Genomic DNA, 8,452 nt, shown 5'->3' with positions numbered 1-8,452 from the left:
AATTGTTGCTCTAGGGAAAACCTATGTTTGCCCAAAGCAAATTAAAGAATATTGTTTAGACCTATAGCACACTTAATAACCTTTTAATTTCAGTTTTACAGAAAATACTGTTAAAACAAACTGTAATATGAGTTTAGCTATTTAGTACGTAACAGTCTCCCTAAAATAGCTCTTGTGTTTTTCTTATGTAAAAAAGTGGTTTAAAATTCATGTCTATGGCTTGTAAGGCCAAAACCAAATGTGTACATTCGATTAATATTTTCATTTTGTTGCAAATTTGAAAAACTGCCATAAAAAAGCTTGATTTATTTAAATAAAAATGTATATCTCTGACTAGCATTTGCTCTTTCCAAGCACTTCAAATTATTTATTGTATTAAGTCTAACTTTAACCATAAAACTTACCCCAATCTTAACTCTATTTGACTTTTGATTTTATTTATTTTTTGGTAAAATATTTGCCATGGCTCCCTATTGTTTAATCTCAATAAATCAAAGTGGAACATATTATGGAACATATCATACATAAAATGTCACAGCAATACTAGTTAATTAAGATTTGAGGTTTTAATAAACATATAAATATACTGATTTAAAAAATGTGTACGCCCATTTACAGTTCAAAAAATGCTTCAAATATGTAGGAAGTGTTTATTAGGATGATAAAGGTGTTTCTCTTCACCTTACATCTGAGTAGTTCTAGCATTACAAAAAGCATTTAGCCATTTCTCCCTTGTCCAGGGTGAGCGGTGTAATGTGATATGCCAAAACTATACAGCATTTTCCAACACCCACGGAGGTAAATTTGGAAACCTGTAAATCCACATCGCTAGCTAAGGCTTTGACATCAACATCATATGAAAGTGTAAATGTCAAGCCCTGGGTGATAGATGACAGACATCTATCATGAACATTTTATAACCTTTTATATGACTGAATGGCATGTTGGTTAACAAGAATGGCTAATGAGATATAACAATGTTTCCTCATACCGCTTACGTGTCAGGAATTCTGATAAGAATTACTTCACATTTACTTATTTCATTAACATATTTCCTCATATACATACTAGAAAATAAATAGTTAACACTTTACAGTAAGGTTTCATTTGTTAACATTAGTTAATGCATTATGTACAGGTCCTTCTCAAAAAATTAGCATATTGTGATAAAGGTCATTATTTTCCATAATGTAATGATAAAAATTAAACTTTCATATATTTTAGATTCATTGCACACCAACTGAAATATTTCAGGTCTTTTATTGTTTTAATACTGATGATTTTGGCATACAGCTCATGAAAACCCAAAATTCCTATCTCAAAAAATTAGCATATCATGAAAAGGGTCTCTAAACGAGCTATTAACCTAATCATCTAATTAACTCTAAACACCTGCAAAAGATTCCTGAGGCTTTTAAAAACTCCCAGCCTGTTTCATTACTCAAAACCGCAATCATGGGTAAGACTGCCGACCTGACTGCTGTCCAGAAGGCCATCATTGACACCCTCAAGCAAGAGGGTAAGACACAGAAAGAAATTTCTGAACAAATAGGCTGTTCCCAGAGTGCTTTATCAAGGCACCTCAGTGGGAAGTCTGTGGGAAGGAAAAAGTGTGGCAAAAAACGCTGCACAACGAGAAGAGGTGACCGGACCCTGAGGAAGATTGTGGAGAAGGACCCGATTCCAGACCTTGGGGACCTGCTGAAGCAGTGGACTGAGTCTGTAGTAGAAACATCCCCACATTCCCCAGGTCAAGCCACTTTTGAACCAGAAACAGCGGCAGAAGCGCCTGACCTGGGCTACAGAGAAGCAGCACTGGACTGTTGCTCAGTGGTCCAAAGTACTTTTTTCGGATGAAAGCAAATTTTGCATGTCATTCGAAATCAAGGTGCCAGAGTCTGGAGGAAGACTGGGGAGAAGGAAATGCCAAAATGCCTGAAGTCCAGTGTCAAGTACCCACAGTCAGTGATGGTCTGGGGTGCCATGTCAGCTGCTGGTGTTGGTCCACTGTGTTTTATCAAGGGCAGGGTCAATGCAACTAGCTATCAGGAGATTTTGGAGCACTTCATGCTTCCATCTGCTGAAAAGCTTTATGGAGATGAAGATTTCATTTTTCAGCACGACCTGGCACCTGCTCACAGTGCCAAAACCACTGGTAAATGGTTTACTGACCATGGTATTACTGTGCTCAATTGGCCTGCCAACTCTCCTGACCTGAACCCCATAGAGAATCTGTGGGATATTGTGAAGAGAAAGTTGAGAGACGTAAGACCCAACACTCTGGATGAGCTTAAGGTCAGCTATCGAAGCATCCTGGGCCTCCATAACACCTCAGCAGTGCCACAGGCTGATTGCCTCCATGCCACGCCGCATTGAAGCAGTCATTTCTGCAAAAGGATACCCGACCAAGTATTGAGTGCATAACTGAACATAATTATTTGAAGGTTGACTTTTTTGGTATTAAAAACACTTCTTTTATTGGTCAGATGAAATATGCTAATTTTTTGAGATAGGAATTTTGGGTTTTCATGAGCTGTATGCCAAAATCATCAGTATTAAAACAATAAAAGACCTGAAATATTTCAGTTGGTGTGCAATGAATCTAAAATATATGAAAGTTTAATTTTTATCATTACATTATGGAAAATAATGACCTTTATCACAATATGCTAATTTTTTGAGAAGGACCTGTATGTGGAACAAGAGAAAAATACATAACAAAGACAATAAAATATTTATAAATTAAATTGTTCATTGTCATGACTGGTCCATTTTCTAAATGCACCCACCATTTGCAGATTTGACAAAAATACATTTTTAGAGCTTGACAACCCCTGGTCACTTTATGCCGTTATTGTGAGGAAAAGAGCAGCATGACAATTCAATATCCTAGCTGCCACTGAATTAACTGCCAGAACCGATTGGGGTTCTATTCAAGAACACATGCTCAAAGTGCAGAAAAAAAAGTTGCATTATGTCATTACTCTGTAAATATAAAACATTGTTGCATTTATTTTAGAAAGTTAGCACAAGCAGACTTTTAAAGCAAAACATGTCACAAAAAGAAGTTACATCTTCAAAAAATCACCTTTGCACCAGCTTATTAAAAGTTCCCTCGTCTGTCGCTCACTTTGACGTTGTGTCACACTAGGGGTCTCTCATGAGCGCCGAATATACCTCTGATCTATGAAAAAAGGCCAATGAGAAGTTGGCAGACAGAATTTTCATGTCCCATCTTGGATGTGTCTTTTTAAAGATGCCTTCCGCCTCTGTGTAGTTCCTGGATGTGGTAGAGTGCTCTCTGCTTCAGACGGCCACAGGCGCTGTCTCGTGTGTCTGGGCTGTGATCACACTGAGGCAGCGTTTGTGGATGGTTCATGTTCTCACTGCGAGAACATGAACATGGCAACGTTGCGGTCACGGCTTTCCTTCAACCGAAGGAACACCACTCCACCCGCCCCCCCGTGGCGCTCCTGCTTCCCACGGGATTGAGGATGATGCGGCTGGTGATGGAGGCGATCTGAGGATGGCAGCGGGCGGTTTCGCCGGGTACGCCCCCGCGAACCACTCGCCCCCGGGCACGCCTGTTGACTCCCATCCGGGCTCGAGGCACCACCTGGACTTGGTTCACGGACCTTACGCTCCTCGCGACAGCCCCCCCCCCCCCGGCAAATTCCCCTGAGGAAGGACCTTCTTTCTCAGGGATGGGGCACCATCTGACACCTGGGACCATACCTCTGAAATCTCTACGTCTGGCTCTTGGATGGGACGTGGAAGACCTGCAGTGGTAGACACGTTCACTCAGGCCAGGAAAGGCTGGTGGGGCGGCTGTCCCCCTCCACCTTGAAAGTGTATGTTACTGCTATAACGGCACATCACGATGCAGTACACGGTAAGTATTTAGGGAAGCACAACTTGATCGTCAGGTTCCTGAGAGGCGCGAGGAGGTTAATGTTTGACGCCTATGAGTGTGTTGGGGGTAGTTACGTGATGGCCTGGTGTGCTGGCTACAAGGCACACAGAGCTCTGCCCATCTCGCACCGCCAGTCCACGTAACACAGTTCAGTAGTTGTTCCGTTTTAGGGACCCCTAGTGTCACTACATCGACACAACGTCGAGTGTGTGACAGAAGGCGAACGTCATGGCTACTAACATAACCTCTGTTCCCTGATGGAGGGAATGAGATGCTGTGTCCCTCCTGCCACAACACTGAACATATGGGTATAAAAGGAGGGAATCATGCATCTGTCCATTCAGATTTTGGAGCCAAGCCGCTGTCCCCCTCCAGCTTGAAGGTTTATGTAGCCGCCATATCGGCGCACCACGACGCAATGGAAGGTCACCACAATGCAGGGAAGCACGATCTGATTATCAGGTTCCTTAGAGTCTCCCGGAGGCTGAACCCTCCCAGGCCATGCCTGTTCCCCTCATGGGATTTCTCTGTGGTCCTTTCAAGCCTTCAGAGGCCCCCCTTCGAGCCGCTAGAATAGGTCGAGCTCAGAGCCCTCTCTTTGAAGATGGCCCTCCTATTCACGCTCGCTTTCATCAAGAGGGTTGGGGACCTGCAAGCGTTCTCTGTCAGCGACACCTGGCTGGATTTCGGTCCGGCAGACACCCATGTCGTCCTAAGTCCGCAACCGGACTACATGCCCAAGGTTCCTACGTCCCCCTTCAGGGACCAAGTAGTGAACCTGCAAGCGCTGCCCCGGGAGGAGGCAGACCCAGCCTTTTCATTGCTGTGTCCGGTACGTGCTTTGTGTACCTATGTGGACCACAAGCAGAGCTTTAGATGTTCTGAGCAGCTCTTTGTCTGCTTTGGTGGACAGCGGAAAGGGAACACTGTCTCCAAATAGAGGCTTTTCCACTGGGTCGTTGATGCCATTGCATTGGCCTATCACACTCAGGCCGTGCCCGCCCCCTCGCGGTTTCTAGCACACTCAACAATGGCACCTCCCTAGCAGACATATGCAGAGCAGCAGGCTGGGCAACACCCAATACCTTTATAAGATATTACAAGGTCAGGGTTGAGTCGGTCTCATCCCGTGTTCTCTCAGGTCTAAGCCCGTAGAACTCAGGAATCCAGAACGTCTGACCGGGTGTTCCGCTTGCACATAGCGGCTTTTCCCTCCACTGAGGTGATCATGTGTGCTCTTTCCCCCAGGAAAACATTCCCTGAATGTTCTTCCACCCTAGCCCTCTGGTCCGCGAATTCAGCAGAGGAATTACACGACCAGACACACTACGGGTACTAAAATTAGTCTGTACTGGAATAGGTGCTCCACAGGATGGGCCCTTGTTTGGATTAAACCCACTGTGTTAATTTTCTACGGTACGGTCCCCATACAGGCGGACCCGCGTCTCTCTTGGGCAGTCCCCCGGTCGCCGTGATTGTAGCAACTCCTCCCTCGCAGCAGGTAGGCTCTACCACCGCGCTATTCCCACGTGTGGCCTGAAAACCCATGTGACGTATTTTGCCACTCTTTACTTCCCCCAGCCTGGGCAGGTGGTGGTCTCTGTAGGGTCTTTTCCCCCTGAAATAATAGGAGTTGGAAAAGAATGCCTTCCTCGATGTGTGTGATAGCGTTAAGATGGCCCCAGCCACTTTAATGCTATGCGAGAAACATAGAGAAAGATGCGGCTGGCGAGGCCTGCTCCCATGCTTGGCACGTTGCTTTGTTCCCCCTTTCGGGGTGCCGGGAACCTAAAAATGTAATGACAATTTTTATGGGGGCTGGGGAAGGGTACGTGCAGTCTGATGCAGCCTGTCACTTTGGCAAGCAACTGCCTGCCCGCACCTGCGTCAGCAGCGAACGTACATGGTTCAGCACCTGGTGTGATTGAATAGGGACCCCTAGTGTCTCTTTATTCGACACAACGTCGAAGTGAGCGACAGACAGGGAACATTTAGTATACTGTTGTAACCTCCGTTCCCTGATGGAGGGAATGAGACGTTGTGTCCCCCTGGCCACGAAGCTGAACCGAGCCACTGCTATGGCCGGACCTTATTCTCGGCTCCTCAGTGCAAAACCTGAATGGACAGATGCATGATTCCCTCCTATTATAACCGTATGTTCAGGGGAGGGACATGCAAATTCTGTCTGCCAATTTCTCATTAACCTTTTCTCAAGTTCAGAGGTAACCGAGGCCTTCAAAGAAATCCCTAGTGTTGCTTAATTTGAAACAACGTCTCATTCCCTCCATCAGGGAACGGAGGTTACAACAGTAACCTAGACGTTTTCAAACTAGTTTCACTATTGGTTGATTATGTAATTGGGAAGCTTTCCACTAAGGAAGACACGGGAAACAGCGTCGGCTTCAAAGGTAAGTTTCTTTAATTTTTATAGACAAAGTCACTACATTGTGTTTCTCTTCTTTCGCCTTGGTTTCGAGTTCTCTCTCTCGAAGCTCTCTTGCTGCTGCTCTTTATGCCGCTCTCCTCATGCTACTGCAATTAGTCACAGGTGTTAGACATAATTTAGCTCAGGTGTGAGCGCCCTTGCCGCTTTTCTCTCCCGGCCAGCCTGCCTACCACTCCCCCCCATTTCTGGAGAGGAAGTCAGCGGCAGTCATCTGCACCCCCGGTCTGTGGACCACCTTGAACTTAAAAGGCTGGAGGGCCAGATACCAACGGGTGATCCGGGCGTTAGTATCTTTCATGCGGTGGAGCCACTGCAGTGGGGCATGATCCGAGCAGAGGGTGAAGGCCAGCCCCAGCAGGTAGTATCGGAGGGTGTGGACCGCCCACTTGATGGCCAGACACTCCTTCTCTACGGTGCTGTACTTAGTCTCCCTCAAGAAGAGCTTCCGGCTAATGTACAGCACCGGGCGCTCCTCTCCCTCCACCACCTGCGAGAGTACGGCCCCCAGCCCTCTGTCTGAAGCGTCCATCTGCAGAAGTCAGGTGCATGCAAAAGCGGCCCCCCACAAAGTGCAGCTTTAATCTGTGTAAACGCCTGTTGGCACTGCTCCGACCATTGGACCGGATCTGGAGCCCCCTTTTTAGTGAGGTCATTCAGCGGGCTGGTGACATCCGAATAATTAGGCACAAATCTTCTATAATAGCCAGCCAGCCCCAGGAACTGCCTCACCCCCTTTTTGGTCTTGGGTCTAGTGCAAGTCGCAATCGCAGCGGTCTTGTCAATTTGGGGACGCACCTTGCCATGACCCAAGTGGAACCCCAGATACCGTACCTCCACACGGGTTTGCCGTGAGCCCCGCCCGCTGCAGCGATCTCAGGACGGCCCTCAGATGTTGCATGTGCCGCTGCCAATCATTGCTATAAATGATGATATCGTCTAGATATCTAGCGGCGTAAGCAGTTTGCGGTCTGAGGATCCTATCCATGAGACACTGAAACGCGGCTGGTGCCCCGAACAAACCGAAAGGAAGCGTCACGAATTGGTGTAATCCAATCGGCGTGGTGAAGGCCATTTTTTCACGGGATATTGGTGTCAAGGGGATCTGCCAATAACCCTTCGTTAGATCCAAGGTCGAATAAAACCGAGCAGTACCTAACCGATCGAGCAGTTCATCAACACGGGGCATTGGGTACGTGTCAAATTTAGACACCGCGTTGACTTTTCTATAATCCACACAGAAACGTACAGACCCGTCGCTCTTGGGAACAAGGACGACCGGGCTGGACCAATCATTGTGGGATTCTTCTATTACTCCAATCTCAAGCATCGCATCCAATTCTTCCCGAACTATTTTCTTTTTATGTTTGGGCAAGCGATAGGGGCGGCAACGTACCACCACGCCTGGCTCGGTCTCGATGTGGTGTTGTATGATGTTTGTGCGGCCCGGTAGAGGAGAAAACACGTCTGCAAACTCCTTTTGTAGTTCGGAAACCTCTGCGAGTTGGCGCGGTGAGAGGTGGTCTCCACAAGGGACCGGGGTGTTAGGATTTCAGGCTTTGTTTACCTCCAGTCCGAGCTCGCCCTCTCCGGAACTACTGTTGCCAACGTCACAGAGGCCGCCTCTTCTCTCCACAATTTCAGGAGGTCGAGGTGATATATTTGACGCGCGTCCCCTCTATCGGTACGTTTAACCTCATAATCGAGATCCCCTACTCGTCGTGTGACCACAAGGGTCCTTGCCACTTGGCGAGTAATTTCGAGCTCGATGTTGGGAGTAATACAAGCACTTTATCTCCTGGTGCAAATTCCCGTAGCTGAGCACCCCTGTCATAAAGCCGGCGTTGGCGTTCTTGAGCCTGGAGCAAATTCTCCTGTGTTAATTGCCCCATTATGTGGAGCTTTGCTCGGAGATCAAGAACGTATTGAATTTCATTTTTACTATTAGAAGGTCCCTCCTCCCAAGCTTCACGGATGACGTCGAGGACCCCGCGTAGGCGTTGCACGTACAGCAGCTCAAATGGGGAAAACCCCGTGGAGGCTTGCGGGACCTCTCGTACTGCGAATAACAGGGGGTCAAGCCACTTTTCCCAATT

The sequence above is a fragment of the Xyrauchen texanus genome, chromosome 48 (genome assembly GCF_025860055.1).
Source record: "Xyrauchen texanus isolate HMW12.3.18 chromosome 48, RBS_HiC_50CHRs, whole genome shotgun sequence".
NCBI lineage: Eukaryota > Metazoa > Chordata > Actinopteri > Cypriniformes > Catostomidae > Xyrauchen > Xyrauchen texanus.
This window is presented reverse-complemented; position numbering follows the sequence as displayed.